A 22147-nucleotide genomic window follows, 5' to 3' on the forward strand; every position below is an offset into this window, starting at 1 on the left:
CCCCAGGACTATTATAAAGATTTCGCCGTATTTGCTACCAAAATACAGAACTTCGTTGCTGCATCATATGCTATACAGGAGACAGATTACCTACGCAGCCCTGAACTCCTTGCAACGGTAATATCTAAGTTACCCAACGCACTCATAACTAGATGGACTGACTATGTATACAACAGCCAGATGAGTAGTAAGTCTAAATTTGAATTACTCTCCGACTTTCTCATGAGTGAAGCAACTAAGACCGCCAAAGCCGGCGTTAGTTACCTATATGGCCAGGGGGAGAGAAAGACGTACGAGCTCCGAATGCCAATACACTCAGTTCACGCTGTGACCGATAACAATGAGTGCAAATTTTGTAAAAAGGGCGTGCATTCACTACCAGACTGCTCACAGTTTAAACGGGCTATGCGACGCGACCGATGGCGTTTTGTGTGCATTCATAAACTGTGCTACAGTGCCTTCTGACATGCCATGACCGGCAGACGTGCCCTGCAGCCACATGTGACGTCCATGACTGTGGACAACATCATCACCGTCTACTTCACTGGAGAGCCAAGCAGACCGTGGACAGGAGGGACGACGCGGACAACGATGCCAGTGAAACCGTGACAACCGCGATCGCTTCATCGTTAAACTCTAAAGTGTTGTTAAAAGTAGTTCCCGTTACGATACACGGCCCTCATAAATCGATTTCGACTTACGCGCTGCTCGACGACGGAGCGACAGTCAGTTTGATCGCCGCCGATATCGCGAACAAAGGCGGGCTACACGGCAAGTGCGTGACAATGCGTGTACGAAGTGCGTGGGATTCTAGTGAGCTGGAGTGCCAATCGGAACTAATAAACTGTGAAATATCAAACAGTGACGGTGATAAATTTAAAATAAACGCGCGTAAAATAAGTGAAAGGTTTGAAGGTGGTAGAACCCTTTGTGGTTCGACTCCGGCGGCACCACCGCCACACCTATTTCTACCTAATAACAGCAGTGTTAGGCGCTGCTGTGTTCCGGTTTGAAGGGTGTGGTAAGGGAGATAGACTTTTCCGAGGCGTTCCAGCTTAGTCCTCAGGAGTAGCGGCGCATCTGTGGCCGACCTCAGGTAGGAATATCTAATCCTATCTGGGGTTGATTACAGATGTCCATGGGCGGCAGTAGCTACTTACCATCAGGTGGACTGCATGCTCGTCTGCTACTCTCATATTATAAAAAAAAAAAAAAAGTGATTTACACCTTCCAATGCAATACGTAACAAATATAAACTTTAATGAACTAAATCAAAACATCACGGCCCAACAATTCAGTGTTAGTTATAACGAACCTAAAATATTAATCGGACAAGATAACTATAATTTACTCGTGCCGCAAGAGTGTTTACGTGTTCACAAAAACGGTCCGTATGTAACTCGCACGCCCCTCGGTTGGAGCGTGCACGGCTCGCTACGCTCGGCCCCGCGGCCGAAGCGCCCGCCGGGAGGCGCCCGCAATCCGCGACCCGCGCGTCCTGTGCCCGCGTCACTCGCAAAGGCACCACCGTCCGAGTCACTGCTGCACGTAAACAACCTAACGCATTCAAATTCCATTACACGTGAGATCGATCAATCTCTGAGGGAACTAAATGAACTCGTACGAAATTCATTCGCCGACTTCATAAGGAGGAGCAACGCGCTGTGGCAATCCTTACTGACACTGCCAGATTAGTTAATGGACAGTGGGAAGTGGGTCTACCGTGGAGAAGTGACGCTGCACTGCCAGACTCGTATCCTAACGCGTATCGAAGACTGTTATCTGTGGAGAAGAAAATAATTAATAGTCCACAATATCCTACGAGATACAAAGATTACGTATTACGTATTACGCACCTGTTCGAGAACGGCTACGCGCGCGAAGTCCAAGGTTCGACGCCAGTTGCGCGTGACAATTTGTAAGCAGAGTTCCTTTTAATGCTTTGTAAAATGTTTTACCAAATTATCAGATGGTACTGTTATTGATAGTCATTAAACATTTTGTATTTATAAAATATAGATGGGACCAGTTTAGCGATAACTTGTAGCTTTCTATTGATCAAAATGATTGTATCAATTAAAACTAGATGGCACTAGTTTAGCAATCGCTTACAATTTTTATCACTGAATATCACGAAATAAAATAATCCTACTCGACACTAGATGGTTAGATCCTTACAGTACTCGGAACGAAGTTCCGGTTTAAAATCAGCACTTTATAACTTATGTAATTATGTTTAAAAAATGTCTTATTTAATTATCATCCATCCATCCATCCATCAGCCTTTACTGGTCCACTGCTGGACATAGGCCTCCCCTAGTCTGCGCCACTCCGACCGGTCTTGGGCCGTCTGCATCCAGCGGTTACCCGCCGTCCGCTTCAGGTCGTCAGTCCACCTGGTCGGGGGGCGTCCTGTACTCCTTTTGCCGAGACGTGGTCTCCATTCGAGGACCTTCCGACCCCACCGGTTATCGGTCCTGCGAACTATGTGGCCAGCCCATTGCCACTTCAGCTTGCTTATTTTGAGAGCTATGTCGGTAACTTTCGTTCGCCTACGGATTTCCTCGTTACGAATTCTGTCGCGTAGGGAAATACCGAGCATAGCTCTCTCCATAGCTCGCTGAGCGACTTTGAGTCTTCGTATAAGGCTCACAGTGAAAGACCACGTCTCGGCACCGTACGTCATCACTGGCAACACACACTGCTCGAACATCTTCGACTTCAGGCTCTGAGGTATCTTAGATGAGAAGATGTCACGCAATTTCCCGAACGCTGCCCAACCGAGTCGGATTCTACGAGTGACCTCTTTCTCGAAGTTGGACTTACCCATCTGGATTATCTGTCCCAGGTAAACGTATTCGTCAACAACTTCGAGTGTGACGCCATCTACAACGACCGGCATGGGTGTGACATGGACGTTAGACATGATCTTCGTCTTGTCCATGTTCATCTTAAGACCTACCCGTTGAGAGGCGCCACAGAGGTCATTGAGCATGGTATTGAGGTCCTCCAGCGACTCCGCCATGATGACGATATTGTCTGCGAATCGAAGGTGAGTGATGTATTCGCCATCGATGTTGATGCCGAATCCTTTCCACTCCATCAGTTTGAACACGTCCTCCAGTGCAGCGGTAAACAGTTTTGGAGACAATACGTCACCCTGTCTCACACCTCGCTGCACTTGGATGGGGTTCGTACTTCTGTCGTGTAATCGGATTGTCATTGAGGCTGCCTTATACATACACTTCAACACTTCGATGTATCGATAGTCGTATCTGACGTTAACTATCGATCGCTAAATCTTAACGAAAAATATCGCTTGCAGAAATCTTCTTTACGAAAATATACGATAGCGAAATCCGTATTCATAGCAGTGACAATTTATATATAGAAATGTTGCAACTTAAAAAATGTTAGGGAGAATTGGTGAAGTTAATTTAATAAAACTAATTAATTAATTTTGGCAATTACTAAAAAAGTATGTGAAATATTCTAAGTAAATATGTTTTTATAAATCTGATTCATTTTAGTGATATAGTTTTAACATATCTAGAATTGTAATAAAATCAGTGGACATTATAATGTATATTACTGCAACATTAGCCAATTTGACGTTTGCTATGTGAATCTGTTTGAAAGGTTATGGAGACAATGTCAACATTGTAAACTGATTATACGCCAACAAAAAAGTGGTTCAGTTTTTTGGAGTCTTTAAGTAAAGTCGTTGTAAAGTAAAATAGGTGCGCCGACGGCAACAGTGTGTTGCAACGGCCGGGGTGTTCGCAAATGACATCTACGTCGAATTCCAAAAAGTAAGTAGAAAGTACTTTTTATAATATTAATCCCTTAATATAGTTAAAATTTTGTATGTGATTACCTAAAGTTTGTCAACTATCAACAGGCGGAGCCCTTCAACATGTACCTACGCTGAAGCAGATAAGGAGCAAGCAGAAGCCACAATGCTTTTGGCAGAGGCAATGAATAAAATGGGGATGTCTCAAAAATAAGATGGTTAAGAAGAAAACCAATAATGTTTTTTTATTGTGTCCATATTTTGAGAATAAACATATATTATGCTCAAGAAAATTTGTTGATTTTTTATAGGTGTCATCACCCAAGACTCTAAGGGTACCCCTTATCAGCACCTAATATATTATAAATGAATCAATGAATACAGTACAAATATTCTTTATTGTAAATCGAAAGAACATGATAGCCTCAGAAACACAACTTCATCCAAATTTTATTCATTACGTCGATTTCTCATGATACGTCGCCGCTTTACCGTTTTGCGACGATGCTCAAGCTCAAAAATATTATAAGCTAAATACGCCTAAGTTAAATATGACTTTTTTGATGTGAAACATCTATAGCCGCACGTAAAAAAGATTTCTGGCGTGGCGACGCTTACCTTTAACTACATAGACAAATGTTCTATAAGGGACAGAGCTATTAGAACAATGTGATAAAAAAAGACAACTAGTGTTTGACCTTGCGTTTCAAGTGTACGCAAACGTAAATATTGACAATGGAATATAGTGACCAATGATTACTTCAGTCAAAACGGGACATCGATTTTTTTATGTCAAATACTTTTTACTTGAAAAAAATATAGTTAAAAATAATAAAAAACACGATTTTATGATAAAATTAACTAAAAAGTAGAAAATAATTTTCAATCTAGGAATCATTTAAGGAAAAGTAAATAGTATAATTGTGCAAAAAATGTGGGGCGCTTTATGAAAACTGATAAATGGAGCACCCCATGTTTTTTTCATAATTATAATATTTACTGTTACTTAATTGACAATGGCAACGGTTCATTTCGGAGACAACGGCACGAAGCATCGAAAAAAGGGACTGTCCCGTTAAAAACGGGACGTATGGTGGTTTTCCCATTGATACGCATGTGACAATTTATAAGTAGAGTTCCTTTTAATGCTTTGTAAAATGTTTTACCAAATTATCAGATGGTACTGTTATTGATAGACATTAAACATTTTGTATTTATAAAATATTGATGGGACCAGTTTAGCGATAACTTGTAGCTTTCTATTAATCAAAATGATTGTATCAATTAAAACTAGATGGCACTAGTTTAGCAATCACTTACAATTTTTATCACTGCTTTGATCGAAATAAAATAATCCTACTCGACACTAGATGGCTCTAGTGTTAGATCCTTACGGTACTCGGAACGAAGTTCCGGTTTAAAATCAGCAAGATCCCACTTCTGATGTTAGAAAATCCCTAGGACCCATGTTAAAATATGTCAGATAATTCAATTTATTTAGTAAAAGCTAATGATTTTAGAAATATAGGTACTTAGACTGTGTATTTTTATTAATCGTGTAAGGGATGCTTCTTAAAAAAAAAACAATAATACCTTCATAAACTCATGGTTTATTTTTAGGGTTACATAACATCTTTACATTTGTTACGAAGAAGAGAACTTTCGACTTAAACAGGACATAATATCTTAATATTATATTATTATACATTTACAATGACAGAGTAATGGAAGGTAATTAGAAAAAAATGACCAGTAGTCTTACTAAAACGTAATCCAATAAAGTAGTATAAGTAATACTAAATAGTTCGTTTAAAAATAGCAAGTACACAATAAATTATCACACACAATTGAATTACGGAGGAATATAACAAATATTAATAATTACATACTTAATAGTCAGTACACAACAATTGATCACAAACACAATAAAATTATATTAACAAATAATTAACTTACATTATTGCTGCGGGAGTCCAAAAGAAAGTGGCTCACCTTTTTTTTTTTTTTTTTTTTTTTTTCGATTTGTGTAGTTTACTGTTGGTCCTAGCGACCTGTACAGCTTCACCGGGTTTTGAGAGGCGAGCCTTAGGCTCAGCCGGGACAAGAAGACTATGGGCTGGAAGGGAGGGATAGCTTTGGTCGCCGTTGCCGGTTCCCTAAGCCGTCCACCTTCGCTGGAGGGAGAGAAGGTTGCGGACCCAGCTACTGCCGGAGTCCTGACCATCCACCTCTTGTCAGATAGGGATTGCGGCTGACCCAAGGGCACCTCCTGTGAGGTACGGACCTCGGCTCAGGTCAGTTACGCTAATGTGGGGCACAGGGGAAAGACGACCAATCACGCGGGGATACCTTGTGACGGCTGTACTGTAGTGGGGTCCTCGTCTCCGCCGGCGGGGACGGTGTGTATAGAATCTGTTGTTGTTGAGTGTGTGTGGAGGCTGAGGAGGGGGTTCTCCTTGCCGGAGGGCATTGTCTAACGTGATCTTATCATCAGGGTAGCCTAGGACATGTTTTGGGCGTCTGTGTAGAGCCTTTGCATCCTTATCAGGGATGTAACTGGCTGCCTTGACAACTAGCTGATTTGGGTGGTCAATAGCTGTATCAAAATAGCTTTTGGAAAGTTGCTTCGTGTATTGAGCGATGGTGGGCAGCTCAAGATCTCTATGGAGGTCTACATTACGCACGTACCAGGGACAGCCCGTGGCCATGCGCAAGAATCGATTTTGAAGCTTTTGATATCTATCAATGAGTTTTACATGTGCAAAGACTACGCTGGCGTAAGTCATGATGGGTCTAACGCAAGCTTTGTAAAGCGTCACTTTATGACGAAGTGCCATTTTACTTTTCTTGCCTAACATGTGGTAGAGTCGCCCTAGTACGAAAGCGGCCCTATTTCGCGTTATTTTGATGTGCTCAGTGAAGTTCAACCTACTGTCTAGTGTGACACCTAGGTATTTGGCGGATTTAGCCCATGGGATGGGCTTTCCAAATAGTGATACTTGTTTAAGTACCTGTTTGGTCCTGTGGGAGCAGTCCCTTTTGGCAGAGAGGTAGTAAGCCCTTCTGGCAAAGTGAACAGCTTGGCTTTTTCCTGGATTGACCTCAATTCTCCATTTCCTAAACCATTCACCTAGGGCGGTGGCTGCGGACTGGAGTTTTGAGGTGACGACTGAGGGTTTTGGGTGGGTGTAATAGAGAGCGGTGTCATCCGCAAACAAGGCTAGTTCCACGTTTGGATGGCGCGGGAGATCACTTGTATAAAGTGTGTATAGGAGTGGGGATAAAGCGGAGCCCTGGGGGACTCCGGCTCGTAAGGAGCGAGGGGATGAGCGTGTGCCATCCACTCGGAAGCGGAATCGGCGGTTTGATAAAAAGTCTCGTATGATGGTCACGAGCCTGTCTGGCACTCCCATATGGTAGAGCTTATAAAGCAAGCCTTGGTGCCAGACTTTATCAAACGCCTTTGCTACATCGAAGAAGAGGGCACCTGTGCCTCTAGATCTTTTCCGATTTAATCCTACGAGGATGTGCTCCGTGAGGCGGTGCACCTGCTGTACGCAGGAGTGTTTTGCTCTAAAGCCAAACTGCTCATCCATTAGGAGGTTCTTGGACTGGACGACCGCTCTAAGTCGGTTCAGAAGTAACTTTTCATATATTTTTCCAAACGTGTTCAGAAGGCTTATGGGACGGTAGCTCGAAGGCTCAGTCCTCGGTTTACCGGGTTTAGGGATTCCTATGACATCTGCTTCCTTCCAGGCGTCTGGAAATGTGCAGTTGGATAGGAGGGCATTGAATATTGCTAAAAGAAGTCCTAGCAGGAGGGGGGGAAGGCGTTTAACCACCTTATTTGTAATTCCGTCTGGGCCTGGGGCCTTTTTGACGTGCATGTCTTTTATGACTGCTTGCACTTCGTCTAACGTGATAGGTGATAGTGGAGGATCGATTGGCGGGTGGCCAGACCGAGCCTCGACTTCTGTTTCGACTAGGGCGACGTGTGTTGGATCTGTCGGTTGAGTACTTGGTGTGCATTGGCTCTCTAGACTGTCGGCCAGATGTTCGGCCTTTTCCATATCATCGAACGCTGGTGGTAGGTTCGGTCTGGTCAATGGAGGCATTGACACTACAGTCTCTGATCGGAGCGATCTCGCTAGTTTCCAGTAAGCCTGGTGAGATGGCGAAATCGCTTCGACCAGGGAACCCCAGTGGTTATTCCGTATCTCGTTCATGCTTTCTTTAACCTTCCTTTTGTAGAAATTAAGAGTCCTACGGTTCTCGGGAGAAGGGAAATGGTCGTATCTACGGGTGGCAGTGTTTTTAGCTGTGATGAGAGATTTTATATCGTCCGGGAGTTCAAAGCGTCGATCGTTCGCCACTTTGACTTCCCGTGTCGATTTGTCTGTCGCAGTCCGTATGTGGTTAGTCAGGGAGCTAATAGCCACGTTGGCATCCTGTGTAGTGACAATGTTTTCAGGCAACGTCTGTAAGTCGGTCGAGTTAAGGATTTTGTCGAATTTAGACCAGTCGACGATGCGATTGGTCCTTTGGAGGGGGTTGTGAACGGTACCTAGGTTGAGTAGGACTGGACGATGGTCCGAGTCCAGCTCGTGTAGGACCTCTATGTTTCGCAACCGGAGTGTGACGTTCTTGAGGAGCGTTATATCGAGGACATCTGGGCTATGATTTGACTGTTCCCCTGGGGGGAATCGGGTTGGTGTGAGGGGCGCTACGATTTCAAACTGTAGTTTGTCTGTTAGTTTGTCTAGTCGGGAGCCATTTGTGTTTTGGCGTAGTGAGTTCCACCTGGGGTGTTTGCAGTTGAGGTCCCCGGCCAGGATGACTGAGTCTCCCATACTGAGCAACAGCCTAAGGTCGGATTCAAGGAGTGTTTTCCCTGGAGGGAGATATACTGAAGCTATAATGATGGATTGATGTCCAGTCATTGCCATGTGACATACGGATGCCTCGATGTTAGTAAGAGCGGGAGAATCTAATGGGGTGCAGTGTAAGGACCGTCTGTGATAGATCAGAGTACCACCGAGTCTCGAGGTTACTCTGTCATTGCGTATGATGTTGTAGTTAGCAATTCTGGGATTGCTTACGCTTGGTTTAAGAAAAGTTTCCTGTACTAGCATTATATCTATTTGATGAGATGTAAGGAATTCACGAACGAGATCGGTTTGGGGTTTAAGGCCATTTGCGTTAAAGTACGCTATGGCCAGAGAGCGGGGTTTTACCCTAGCTGTGTGGTGTTCCCTAGTTGGTGTACAATCCATAATTGATTTATTTAAAAGAGGACTTTGATCGCCACATGGCGTCTAATAATGAATAGTGCTCGCATGCTGCGAACATCATTTCATGGGGTGAGTTTGCAGCCCTGAGTTTCGTGGCTAGGAGTTTGAGCTCACCAAAATCGATGGCCTGCATGAAAGCCCCGATAGTTTGGAAGTCCTCCGCCACCAGTGTTGGCTGGTTTTGTGGGACTGGGTTTGGCTTGCGGGCAACAGAAGGGTTAGAATTCTGTGCTACAGGGGGTTTAGGAGTAACTGCTGCCGGTTGGGGGCGAGTGGTATCAGGGGCCTTTTTTGCCACTATCGAAGGCGGCTTGACCCATGCGTTGGGAACGGGTGCGGCTAATACCGGGAAGGCTTTAGCTGTAGGGATCGAGGGAGTTTTCCCTGCTGAATTATTTTTTGGGAGAGGGCGGGGAGCCTTCTTGGACGTTTTTTTGCGAGGAGCTCGGGGGCATCCTCGGTAGCTGGCCGGGTGACCTTCAGTTTCACAGAGCACGCAGCTCGGTGGGTCAGGGCAGTCTTTGGGCCTGGGGCAATCGGGGGTGCTATGGTCTCCTAGGCACTTCACGCAGCGAGGGCGTGCAAAGCAATTTCTGGCCGAATGGCCGTATAGTTGGCAGCGATGGCACTGCGAGGGGCCTATGCGAGTGTGGGGAGCCTCTATGGCAATGCCCGAGAGTAGGCATACAGTTTTAATGGCAAAGATTTTCTTTGCCTCGATTGATTTTGGCAGTACCACAAGGACCATGTCATACGGTTGCCTTGTCCTGCCGTACATCCTGAATACCTCTTTAACAGGTAAACCTTGGGATTTGAGATCATTTGAGATGACCTCGAGCTCTAGTTCTTTGGGTACGCCCCTTATGACGACCCTCAGCATTTTTTCATCTTCCAACGCATAGGTGTGGTAGCCTATCGACTGGGATGAAAGAACGCGGGTAAGCCTCCTGTGGTCTTGTTCGGAGGTTACCTGTACTTTGATAGCGTGGGGAGTGGACCTAGCCGAGACCAAGCTAATATTTTGTGTGTTCAAGACACACATGAGGGAGTCCCATTTGGATTTATCCCTAACGAAAATTGGGGGCGGGAGGCTTTTTGGCCGTACTTGGCCGGAAGTTTGGGGCTCAGAGGCAGGGCTAGGGTCAGATACCTCTGGAACGGAGGGTTTTTTCGAGGGGGGAGGGGTGCTGGCGGCCTTCGCCTTGCGCTTCTTACGGCCCATAACGGGCTGGAAACCTTCGGAGTCTGAGTCCGACGATGTAGTTGCGTCCGAGAACGCTTTGGCGCTAGCTTCCGAATCGGAAGTCCTAGGTTCATCCTCGTCCATAGGTGCTACCTGTGGAGAGGCTGGAGGGCTGGGTGAGGATGGGTGTTGCGGCGATAAGGGCATACTCGAGTTGATATATGACTCGAGCACATTTGGGTAGCGTTCTTTTAAGAACGCTTCCATGCCCTCGAACCATTGAGTTTTTGCCATACTGACAATAAGCGAAAGTGTGTTCCTCCCTGCCTAAACAGGGAGGTGTGTGCCTATTGTGTGACCCTAATGTCTCGATCTGGTGAATCGGGGTGGGTGCCTAATAATAAGACTTACTCGTGTAAGCGTGCGGGCTGGAACCACGCACGGACAAGCTGCTTGCGCCGGGCAGAGCCTCGGGCAAGCGAACTACACTGTCCTAACAACGAAGACACAAACACTGCACTGTACACACTATACACTGTACCCAAGGGATACAATGTAAAACGCACAACACAGCACTCGCGTTAACAAAACTCCGCGCCAGGTAGCGCGGCGGATACGTGCCACGTGGCACGCAGGTGGCGGCGGATGACGCACGGGGTGACGCACAGGGCGTCGTCTAGCGGTGACTCACGGTGGGAACGGACGCGCAGGCACGACCGTACGCGACGAGAGCCAGAGCGAGAGTTTCGTCACACCCGTGGCTCACCTTTATTTTCCTTCCTTTTTATATCCTCTGAATTTTACACACACATCAATTGTGTTGGACCAATCAAAATCGAGCATAAGTTACTCGTATATTTAAATTGTCTGACAGTCCAGTATCATAGCTAAGATTCTTAATACAATAATTGTTTTGAAACATATTTAGATTGTTCTTATACATATTGTTATTAATTTTATTTGTGTTTTAATAGCATAAAAGAGTTTATTTATGAATTACCATTATCCAATCAGTGACGAGAACCCCCTTGACCAATCATAGATTTGATGCAAATCAACCCATGAACTATACTCATTGCACATTTTAATTTCTATTTATATTTATTTTTCTTTCTTAACCTCTAAACTAAAATTACTTTAAATATTATATTTTTTAACATTTTAAATCATGTCCCATATATAGTAAATAATGATAAATCATAAATACATAAATATCACTTGAGGTAAATAATCATTAACCTTCCTAATAACAATGTAAATATTATTATAAATAGTACTGTATATTTGCTGTTACATATAATTAAATAAGACATTTTTTAAACATTATTACATAATTACATAAGTTATAAAATGCTGATTTTAAACCGGAACTTCGTTCCGAGTACCGTAAGGATCTAACACTAGAGCCGTCTAGTGTCGAGTAGGATTATTTTATTTCGATCAAAGCAGTGATAAAAATTGTAAGTGATTGCTAAACTAGTGCCATCTAGTTTTAATTGATACAATCATTTTGATTAATAGAAAGCTACAAGTTATCGCTAAACTGGTCCCATCAATATTTTATAAATACAAAATGTTTAATGTCTATCAATAACAGTACCATCTGATAATTTGGTAAAACATTTTACAAAGCATTAAAAGGAACTCTACTTATAAATTGTCACATGCTTGTCAAAGACAATGAAATAATGGAATAGAAGGTTAAAAATGTCCAAAACTGTCGATAATAGTTTTAGTACATCGTTTACGTAGAAATGTTATAGTACAGTTTAACTAAATAAATTATTATTATATAAATATATAATTTGAAAGAATGTATCTATACAGATGTATCGACTGGTTTAAAATATACGATTTAAAAATTGGTTATATTTATTATCATAGATTAGTAAAGATTACTCACTCCTAACAAGAAAATGTACCCAGTTTTGAGAATTGAAATAGTTGCGTAAAAAAGTTTTGCCACGTCTCCGTGCTAAAATGTCCCTAAAATATTTGAAATAATTATTTATTTATTATGTAAATTACGCAGTATTAGTTATTTATTTGTAAATTTTCTCTAAAATTGTTTTTATTTGTCAAGAATTAAAAAAAAGAACTTACTAATAAGCCGTTTGTGGCTTCATTCAATTTCAAGGCGGCGAAGTATCTTTACTAATTTATGTTTATTATTTTCAGTTTTATTTTACACACGACCATTAATTGCAAAGTTGTGTACATTTTATAAATGTTATGTACTAGCTGACCCAGCAAACATTGTGTTGCCATATAAATAAAAAAAATGTTAAGGGTGAACAACCCTTATCACTTAAGAGATATGAAAAATAGATAGTAGCCAATTCTCAGACTTACTGAATATGCATATAAATTTTGATGAAAATCAGTAAAGCCGTTTCGCAGGAGTAAAGTAACTAACATCGTGACATGCGAATTTTATATATAAGATTCGAATCTTACCGTGGTCTTTTTGAGGATTAATTTCTGGCTATACAAAGATTGTTTATTAAATTATGTTTAGGTTAATTTATTCAATTAAAGAAATTTTAAAATACCGTATACTATCCTATATAAATTTTATGGTAATATTTTTTATTATTTACCACAGGTATCGAAGAAAATTTAGAGATTAGGATACAGAATTTCCCATATATCGCTTTTATTTTATTAAAATAAACTATAAAAAGTTATATTTTGACTAAAAACACACTAATATAAAAATTAAGCAGTAGGATCTTAAACTATAACATACGACATATGAACATCGTGAGCTTCAATAAAATGTCACTTCTGTTCTGTTGATCTATGACCATGCATTTCGCGTCTTTATCACTTTCATTAACAAAAACATACTTTGTCTCTTTCTGGTTACTCACGTAATCATGGCGGATCGAACACGAAAAATAAACAAAATTTAATAATTTCTCTTTATTTACGTGTGATAGGTGATTCCATGAAGCTTGTTTCTTTTTCGAGCATAATTTTTGCATTTACGCATTGCACAAGAAGGCATTTTGAGGCTTAAAATTCAAAATAATGACGTTTAACGTGTTCAGTGACATTAGTGTGTATTACTACGCCGCGCGAGAGCGACTGGAGTCGTTTTAACTCGTTTTACACCACTTGACGTATTTTGTATGTTTCAAGTTTTGCCCGCTTGCGGCGTAACTTCAGGTTATAGATCAATGCTTGAAAACAAATTATTTTTCTAATAATAAAATGTCTGACCGTGATAATTTAGAGAGTGAAAGTGATCAGCCTCCTGCAAAGAAAGCAAAATCACACTATGACACACCATCAAGTCATCAGTAAGTTAATTATTTTTTGATGTGAAACATCTATAGCCGCACGTAAAACCGATTTCTGGCGTGGCGACGCATGACGGCGACGCATGCCACGCTATACGATGGTATATATATACAGTCTATATATGCAGTAGTGTGTACGGTGTGGCGACGCGTCGCCATGCGCAATCGACTGTGCGAATTAAGTAGTCACGATTTGAAATAAATTCGTAAATTTTTGTATTTAATGATAATAAATGTTTATTCAATAAATAGTCATCGTTATCTGGAAAAAAATCGTAATATTTTATTTTATCATTATGACATATTTAGTTCCTATCACAATATGTTCTTTTCTGCATATTACTTTTACAAAATAATGTCGATGTTTCACATCTGCCAGGCGTCCCGTGACGGCTCACATTTTTTTTTGGAAATAATTGTAGTTTAAATACCTTAACGATCGTAACGATCACTTATCGGGCTGTCAAATTTACACGATAAATGTTTTGCGAATATCGTAAAGTTGACAAATGGATTCGATATGATTGCGATGACAGTCGGTAGTTTTCATAGTCGAGACTACCAAAAATCGTTAAATTACGATCGGTAAGACTTATCAACCGAATTCGGTCGCTAAGCGATCGCTATCTATGTCGAGACTGCCGCCGCTGGAGTGACTCCAATACCGCCCACGTCTCGATAGAATCGAAGGCTTTCTCATAGTCCACATAAGCCACGCACAACGGCAGGTTGTACTCCTCGGACTTCTGTACTACCTGCCGCAGCGTGTGTATGTGGTCCATGGTGCTAAAGCCTTTTCGAAAGCCGGCTTGTTCGGGAGGCTGAAAGTCGTCGAGCCTGCGAGCTATTCGATTGTAGATGACCCTCGAGAACACTTTGTAGACATGGCTCAAAAGCGCAATGGGCCTGTAGTTCTTCAACAAAGACGTATCGCCTTTTTTGAAGAACAGTACCACCACGCTTTTGCTCCACGCCTCCGGTGGTATACCCTGGCTAATGACGGAATCGAATAGCTGTTGGAGTGCTATTAAAATCGGTTTGCCACCTGCTTTTAGCAGTTCCGTTGTTATTCCGTCTTCGCCAGGGGCTCGGTTGTTTTTGAGCTGTTTGAGTGCCATTCTTATCTCGTAAAGGCTGACGTCCGGGATATCTTCGGAATAGTGCCGGGTTAGCGTGGCTCGCTTGTCAAAGACAGGTCGTAGAGGCGCACGCGAAGTGGTATATAACTGTCCGTAGAACTTCTCAATTTCTCTCAGAACTTCAGGCCTCGTGGCAACTGTGGTGCCGGCATCCGTCCTCAGCTGCGTCAGCAAGCTTTGCCCAACCCGCAGATCCCTTGCGAAGCCTTTGGAGCCTTTATTCCGCTCAATGCACTCTTTAATGCGAATAGCATTAGAGAGGCGCAAGTCGTGTCGCATTCTATTAAAGATCTGTGGGTTGAGCCGCCTGTACTTAGACAGTGAAGCCGGAGACTGCACACACATTGCCCGCCGCTCTGCCATAAGTCCGAGTGTATGGGCTGAGAGCCTTTGAGTTGTTCTTTTGGAGGCGGACTGGTAATACTTCGACCCCACCTCACGGACAGTTTCTACCAACTTGGTGTTGATATCGTCAACATCTACGCAACGTTCTAGGCATCGCAGACGATTATCGAGCTCGAGTCGAAAGTCTTCAGAGCCCTGGACCTGGCAAGGTGTTGGACGAAGTATCGACTTCATAAGGCGGGACCGTTCCAGCTTGACTTGGATATTTAACGTGCCTCTAACCATCCGGTGATCGCTTAAGGTTTTAAGCCTATTGATCACAGAGACATCGTTAAATATATGACGTTTGTCCGCCAAAATGAAGTCAATCTCGTTTTTGGTAGTACCATCAGGACCCATCCAGGTCCACTTCCTCTGGGGCTTCTTCTTGAAAAAGGAGTTCATCATATAGAATCCTTCCTTTTCCAAAAAGTTAGCCAGGAAGTGGCCTCAATGGTTCCGATGACCAAATCCAAAAGGCCCCACCTTCGACTCATCGCCATATTGGACACCTAGTTTTGCATTGAAGTCCCCCATCACAACCGTGAAGTACGATTTTGAGGTACGTATGGCTTTTGATATGTCCTCATACATAACCTCAACCTCGTCGTCGGAGTGTGTCGATGTCGGCGCATATACCTGTATGACCTTCAGCGAGTATCTTTTAGATACTCTGAGTATAAGGTATGCTACCCTTGGCGACACACTCTTGATCTCCACTATGTTGTTGACGAGGGATTTGTTGACGATAAACCCGACACCACCTTGGGACAGATGTTCGCCCTCCCGGTGATAGAGCAAGTTACCGGATTTTAGGATCGTCGAGTCCTCCCCCTGTCTTCGGACTTCAGACAACCCTATAATACTCCAGTTTAACTTGCCTATCTCTTCTTCCAGCTCATATATCTTCTCATCGTTCCTCAGAGTCCTGGTGTTATATGTTGCCAGGTGCAGCAGTCGTCGTTTATGGTAGCCCGATCTCTGCCGGAGATTCTTAGCACCCCCTGCCCCGCCGTAACCGTGACCGCTACCGTAGCCAGGAATAGCGGGGCTGCCGGGGACTGGGGGCCGGGGTTTTGTTGCAGCTGCCATTAGGGGGTTGTTGCCATAGTCACCGCGCTTGGCTGTGCGTGTTGGTGACCGCAGTATGGTGGCAAATTCACAGAGAGACGCTGCTGCCCATCTCCTGGTTTTTGTCCCTTAGTCGACTTTTACGACATCCACGGGAAGAGAGGGAGTGGTGCTATTCGCAGCCGGCACCACACGGCACATATTTAATTATATGTATCAGCAAATATACAGTACTATTTATAATAATATTTACGTTATTATTAAGAAGGTTTAATGATTATTTACCTCAAGTGATTTTTATGTATTTATGATTTATCATTATTTACTATATATGAGACAGGATTTAAAATGTTAAAAAAATGTAATATTTAAAGTAATTTTAGTTTAGAAGTTGAGAAAGAAAAATAAATAAAAATAGAAATTAAAATGTGCAATGAGTATAGTTCATGGGTTGATTTGCATCAAATCTACGATTGGTCAAGGGGGTTCTCGTCACTGATGGGATAATGGTAATTCATAAATCAACTCTTTTATGCTATTAAAACACAAATAAAATTAATAACAATATGTATAAGAACAATCTAAATATGTTTTAAAACAATTATTGTATTAAGAATCTTAGCTGTGATACTGGACTGTCAGACAATTTAAATATAACTTATGCTTGATGCTGATGGGCTATACACAATTGATGTGTGTGTAAAATTCAGAGGATATAAAAAGGAAGGAAAATAAAGGGAAGCCACTTTTTGGACTTCCGCCTCAAATATAATTAATATAATAATATAATTTTATTGTGTTTGTGATCAATTGTTGTGTACTGACTATTAGATATGTAATAATTAATATTTGTTATATTCCTCTGTAATTCAATTGTTTGTGATTATTTATTGTGTACTTGCTATTTTTTTAAACTAACTATTTAGTATTACTTATACTCCTTTTTTGGATTACGTTTTGGTAAGACTACTGGTCATTATTTCTAATTACCTTCCATTACTCTGTCATTGTAAATGTATAATAATATAATATTAAGATATTATGTCCTGTTTAAGTCTAAAGTTCTCTTTTTCGTAACAAATGTAAAGGTGTTATGTAACCTTAAAAATAAACCATAAGTTTATGAAGGTATTATTGTTTTTTTAAAAACATCCCTTACACGATTAATAAAACTACATAGACTACGTACCTATATTTCTAAAATCATTAGCTTTTCCTAAATAAATTGAATTATCTGATATATTTTAACATGGGTCTTAGGGATTTTCTAACACGCGCACTTGGTACTTACCCCACTTTGCCGTAGACAACCCTAATAAGAAGAAATTAAGAGTTGTATTCGATGCCGCAGCTACGTCTGGTGGCCACTCATTGAATGACTACCTACTTCAAGGCCCAGACTTATTGGAATTCCTCCTAGGTATTATGTTTCGACTCAGAGAAGGAAGAGTAGCTGTTACGGGAGACATAAAGGACATGTTTCTTCGAATTAAAATTAGAGAAAGAAGATCAGGACGCCCTACGGTTTTTGTGGCGAGATAATCATACGGAACCTATAAAAAGATTTGCAATGACTTCATTAATCTTTGGTGCAAATTGTTCCCCTTTCATTGCACAATTTGTTAAAAATAAAAACGCACAAAGATTCGCAGAAGAAATGCCGGAAGCGGTGAATGCCATAATAAGATCGCATTACATGGACGATTATATTGACTCCGTCGATGACACACAGACGGCCGTACGGTTAATCGAACAAATCACTTGCATACATAGAAGCGGCGGGTTCGAGATAAGAAACTGGTGTTGCAATGTACCTGAAGTCTTAGAGGGCAGACCAAAAGAGGCCCTAAGCGATGTGGCAATAGAGTTTAAAATAAATGACCAAGAAAGGACACTAGGGCTCTTTTGGTTTGTCCCTGTAGTTCCGGGACTAGAATAGGGCTACGGTATCCCCTGCCTGTCGTAAGAGGCGACTAAAAGGGGGCTTCCGGGGTTGCGGGCGGCAAGAGTGGGAGCTCGAACCGCCCGGCCAACGGCCCCGGGAAGGACGACGGTATGTGTGGTCGCATACCGTCGTACACACAAGATGGTGTGGCAAGCGTCAAGCTCACCTGGGCGGAGCCCGACGGGGCAACGCGCTAAGAGGACTCCGGTTGCGTTCCTTTGGAGATCCCGGAGCCCTCTACGCAGCGCAGAGGACGGCCACCGGGGGGGTTTTAGTGCGGTAAAAATCCCACATAACCCGGCGTCGCTCCCACGTTGTCGGGTACCTTTTGAAGGTTTCCCCCTCGATAACAAAAAAAAGAAAAAAAAGGACTCTTTTGGTTCTTAGCAAGCGATGCACTTTGTTTTGATCTTACATTCAAAAGAATTCCAAGTGAAATTATTGACCTAAAACAGAGGCCTACTAAGAGGGAAGTCTTACGACTGACCATGTCAATATATGACGTATTAGGGTTTCTCGCTCCTTGTACCATAAAAGCTAAAATTTAGTTACAAATGATATGGAAAAGTGGTATAAAATGGCACGAGAAGCTACCGGAAAATTTACTGGCGTTGTTCAATGAATTGATGTCTCAACTGCATACAGTGAAAGAACTACGCATACCACGATGGTACTTCCACGGATATGAATCAAGCGGTCAAGAGACAATAGACACACAACTACATGTATTTTGCGATGCATCTCCGTCCGCATACGCAGCTGTTGCCTACTGGCGTAGACAATACAGTGATGGCAGTGTGTGCGTAAGTCTTATCGCTTGCAAAACACGGGTCGCACCTATAAAAAATGTTTCGATCCCGAGACTCGAGCTACAGGCTGCTTTATTAGCGTGTCGTCTCGCTAGCATTATTGAAAAGGAACATCGAATTGCGACGAGTAAAAAATATTATTGGAGCGATTCTACTACTGTGCTACACTGGATAAAAAACGAGAATCGCAATTACAATGTATTTATTGCACACCGGCTAGGAGAGATTGATACACATAGCAAGACTTCTGAGTGACATTATATTCCTACACACATGAACATAGCTGACATTGGTACTAAATTAAATAAATATAAGTTAACAGCGGATAGCGAATGGTTTAAGGGTCCTTCATTTCTATATATGAAACCCGATGACTGGCCACAGCAACCTGTAACAGAAACAAAAAAAGTGTGTGTGTGTCAGCTACGACGCACGATTGGAGTTTACTCCTTACGAACGATAATTATGATATATATCGAATAGAAAAAAAGGGTAAATGAACGCATCTGCTAAAATGATAAGAGAAACAAACATATATCTGTAATTATTCGGATTATTTATATTACTTCAATAATGCGTATTACATAAAGTATGTTACAAAATAATATAAATAATAATAATAATAATAATTGTGTTCAATTTATACAAATCCAATTTTAGGATGATTGATTTCTTTCACTTTGAATTATAATATCATTCTTAAATACTGTAATTATCGTAATACGCAGGCGCGCAACACACACGTACAAACATACGCACACATTCAACTCTCAGACTGGAGGTTGTGAACTATACAGTGAGACTACGAAGTATCGCGCAAAGAGGAGACCCCGAGAATGAGATACGCTGTGTAATGTATTCCATCTCATTCTTTTACACGTTCAATCCTACAGATATATATGTTTGTCTCTTTCTACGTTACGCCTCAACTTTTCGTGTTACACTTGATTTTACTCCTCATAAAATTTCCGTACCGGGCCTTATAACTCAAATCGTTTCTTAAGGAGTAAACTCCAATAAACTCCAATAAGGATTTGATACACGCTGTAGATGTTGTTTACAACTTACCTGTGACTATACCTACCGTGCCCGATCCAAACCGGTTCTCGTCGTGGAATCGGCTATGCCGTAGTACTGCTACGATGCTTCTATTTATAGAAAAATGCAAAAGGACAGGAGTTAAACAAATAAACTGTGATCTGCTACGCAAAGCGGAGACCTTATTATTACTGAGCGCGCAGGCGCATTCATTTGATAAATAAATAACTGCGATTAATATGAATAAAAGCCTACCTAAAGATAGCCGTTTGCGAACCCTTACACCATATTTAGATGATGAAGGCCTTCTACGCGTTGGCGGGAGAATAGACGCCGCAAAAAATGTACTCAGACATATGAAGCAACCTGTTATATTGGACGGACGGCTACGGATCGCGCGGCTTATTGTTGCGCACTATCATGAGGCGGCTGCTCACGGATGCAATGAGTTAGTAGTAAACGAATTGAGGGAACGATACTGGATAATCAACTTGAGGCCTACCGTAAGAACCGTTGCATCACAGTGCCTACATTGCCGTATGAGGAAGATTGTTCCGAAGCCACCACGTATGGGAGACCTACCTGAAGCGCAGCTCTTACATCATCACCGTCCTTTCACTAACTGTGGTGTAGACTTGTTTGGTCCCATGGATATCACTGTGGGTCGAAGAAGGGAGAAGCGCTATGGAGTGCTTTTCACCTGCCTCAGAATAAGAGCAGTACATATAGAAGTCGTTTCAGATTTGTCTACTGACACATTAATTATGTCGTTAAGGCGTATGGCTGCACGCCGAGGCTGGCCGGTCAAGATATACTCCGACAATGGGACGAATTTCAGAGGGGCGGACGCGGAATTAAGACGTTCCTTTGCCGCACTAGATAAAAGGGCAGTACAGGAGAAGGCTTCACACAGGGGAGTTGAGTAGAGCTTCATACCACCAGGAAGCCCACATATGGGCGGAGCCTGGGAGCGCTTAATACGTGCTGTAAAGACAGCACTACGAGTAGTGCTAAAGGAGCGCGCTCCCCGCGAAGAGACATTGCTTACCCTATTGGCAGAGGTGGAAGGAATCGTCAACAGCAGGCCTCTCACACACGTCTCCGTTGACAGTGCATATGATGAAGCTCTGACGCCAAATCATTTCCTGATAGGAAATGATTTGGCGTCAGAGCTTCGTCGCCATCTCCGACGCCAGGCTCTTTTAACAATGATGACTTCTACCTAAGGCGACAGTGGCGAATAGCACAGAGACTCACTGACATGTTCTGGCAACGATGGATAAAGGAGGTCCTCCCGGTGCTCACACCCAGACCCAAATGGTGCACCGATGAACAGACAATTAAGGCCGGAGATCTGGTACTGGTGGTCGACCCAAATCTGCTGAGAAATACGTGGCCTCGAGGCCTCGTAACACGAGTTCATCCCGGGAAAGATGGTTGTGTCCGTGTAGTGGATGTTAAAACTAGTCGGCGCTCAATATATTTCGTTGGATAACGATGTAAACAGCATGTCTTATATGAGCGCCGACTTCAGAAATATGTACTGAACCAACATTTATTTCAATTATTTTTTACTTTGTAGTGACATAGAAGTCGGTTGTATTTTTTTGTTAAAATTTTTTTTTTCACCCTTTTTAGTGATGACATACTAACATTTATATTAATACACTATAAAATTGTATAAACGTGATCATGAATGAAGGTAAGGTCTGAGTTTACATTGATTGGAACAGCCCGCTCGCAGGGCGCTGCCGCGCCTGCTCGCTTAGTTTTATATTGTCTTATATATTCCAACCTAACCTAACTAAATAGTCAATGATGAACTGGCTTTGCAATTTCATTAGAACCTACACCAAATATCTTCAAACACAACTCAATTATTCCCATCGGTTGAGGAGTTACATATTTTGTCTCCAAGCCACATTATCAGACCCTTAAATAGTCAATGATGAACTGGCTTTGCAATTTCATTAGAACCTACACCAAATATCTTCAAACACAACTCAATTATTCCCATCGGTTGAGGAGTTACATATTTTGACTCCGAGCCACATTATCAGACCCTTAAATAGTCAATGATAAACTGGTTTTGCAATTTCATTAGAACCTACACTAAATATCTTCAAACAAAATACAATTATTACCCATCGGTTGAGGAGTTCCATATTTTGCCTCCAGAACCCACTCTG

General features: G+C 42.2%; 1 long non-coding RNA gene and 1 pseudogene across 1 annotated transcript; both read right to left on the reverse strand.

Moving 5' to 3' along the window:
• Positions 1-2258: 2258 nt before the first annotated feature.
• LOC140746668 (uncharacterized) lies at positions 2259-16230 on the reverse strand (annotated as a pseudogene).
• LOC140746669 (uncharacterized) lies at positions 4173-14221 on the reverse strand. Its single transcript, XR_012102797.1, has 2 exons — positions 13971-14221; positions 4173-4348 (listed from the first exon to the last, which is right to left on the reverse strand). It is a non-coding gene; the product is annotated as an uncharacterized LOC140746669 (long non-coding RNA).
• Positions 16231-22147: the final 5917 nt, after the last annotated feature.

Source organism: Epargyreus clarus, unplaced genomic scaffold, assembly GCF_041222505.1.
Source record: "Epargyreus clarus isolate Ecla_fem2 unplaced genomic scaffold, WU_Ecla_fem_2.2 ptg000013l, whole genome shotgun sequence".
Taxonomy (NCBI): Eukaryota; Metazoa; Arthropoda; class Insecta; order Lepidoptera; family Hesperiidae; genus Epargyreus; species Epargyreus clarus.